This window comes from Apium graveolens, chromosome 9 (assembly GCF_009905375.1).
Source record: "Apium graveolens cultivar Ventura chromosome 9, ASM990537v1, whole genome shotgun sequence".
NCBI classification, from domain to species: domain Eukaryota; kingdom Viridiplantae; phylum Streptophyta; class Magnoliopsida; order Apiales; family Apiaceae; genus Apium; species Apium graveolens.
In genome coordinates, this window is record NC_133655.1 from 86,975,334 (window position 1) to 86,977,165 (window position 1,832).

General features: G+C 38.7%; 1 non-coding gene across 1 annotated transcript; it reads left to right on the top strand.

The window, feature by feature from the left end:
• The first annotated feature begins 531 nt into the window (after positions 1-531).
• LOC141688515 (small nucleolar RNA R71) lies at positions 532-638 on the top strand. The gene has a single exon (XR_012561953.1). It is a non-coding gene; the product is annotated as a small nucleolar RNA R71 (small nucleolar RNA).
• Positions 639-1,832: the final 1,194 nt, after the last annotated feature.

Below are 1,832 nucleotides of genomic sequence, written 5' to 3' on the forward strand. Positions count from 1 at the left end.
CTCCATGAGTTTGTTGTTGAAGTTGGAGTTGTTGTCTTGGTGCGGATTGCATGTTGGAATGGTTGTTGCATCGCATTCTGATTGTTGCTCCATCTGAAGTTAGGACGGTTCCAGTTTTCAGGATGATAAGTGTCTGGAACTGGTTGCTGCGATATCTGAAAGTTGCTCATAAACTGAGCTGATTCACTAGATATAGTGCATTGCTCTGTCGCATGTGAACCTGCACATAACTCACAAACACTAGTTATCTGATTAACACCATAGTTAGCCAGAGAATCGATCTTCATAGACAACTCCTTTAGTTGAGCAGTGATAGCCATAGCTGTATCCACTTGAAGAACTCCTGCTACCTTGCCCTATGGCAATCTCTGAGTTGGATATTGATATTCATTAGTAGCCATCAGTTCAATTAGATCATAAGCTTCCTTATAGCTCTTTGCCCATAATGCTCTACCTGATGATGCGTCAAGCATGGGTCTTGACTGCGCTCCCAAACCATTATAGAAGCAATTGATGATCATCCAATCAAGCATTCCATGATGAGGACACTTCCTAAGCATCTCCTTGTAGCGCTCCCAAGCTTCACATAGAGATTCTCCCGATTGCTGCACAAATTGAGTAAGAGCATTCATGATTGCAGCTGTCTTTGCCATAGGGAAGAATTTAGTGAGAAACTTTTGAGGAAGATCTTCCCAAGTAGTAATTAAACCAGCTAGTAGAGAGTGTAACCAGCTCTTAGCCTTGTCCCTCAGAGAGAATGGGAATAGTCTCAGCTTCACAGCATCTTCAGAAACACCGTTGAACTTGAAGGTATCGCATATCTCAATGAAATCCCTAATGTGCATATTGGGATCTTCCGTTGGAAAACCCCCAAACTGGATTGAATTCTGCACCCATTGAATTATGCCAGGCTTGATCTCAAAAGTATTAGCTGTGATAGCTAGCCTGACAATGCTATATTGAATGTCATTGATCTTGGGTTAAGAAAAATCCATCAAGGCTTTCATTCGTGCTGCTGGATCTCCCATTGTAATGAGTACCTGAAACACAAGTAAACCGTGAAAGTAAAAGTGTCTGAGTCAGTGAACTTTAACGACCACTGATGACAAGCACATAAACTAAACAATTAACAACAGTGAGTCCCCGGTAGCGGCGCCAAAAACTTGTTAGGGCAAAAACACGTGTTAATATTCACGCAAGTATACACGTTCGCAAGTAGTATAAGATATAAATCAGATTCGTTTCCACAGAGACTGGTTTATGTTAAGTTCAATTTATGCACCTATGCAACAATGTATGGTTATCGCTCAATGCTAAGACAAATAACAAATTGGGGTTGTTTATAATTAAGAATTAAACTAACAGTTATAACTAAGATAGTAAAGAGGGTTGTATATTATATGAGACAAACATGGGATTCTAACTTCATTAAATACTTCATTCAATAGCCTTTTTGTTCTTAACCTTAGCATGTAATGGTGATGACACTAATCAGATAACACGAAACTAGTAAACGCCAACTATCGTTGTAGGAATACCCTACTGCCAAGCATCCACAAAAGAGATAGAAGTTGAATAGAAACCAATTATGCTTAGTCCTTATATGTCTATAAGAATTGAAAACATAACGGTTTAATGCACAAGTTATCTATCGTGATTACATAGGGAAAGTAAGATGGTTAAAATTATCTACGAATCATGCATAACAAATACATGAACCTATGCTAGCATGGCAAGTTCTAAATCTCTATATTCACTGTCGCTTCAATAGAGATTAACACGCTATCTTATATGTTAGCTACGCACATAAGACAAATATGTACAACCAATAC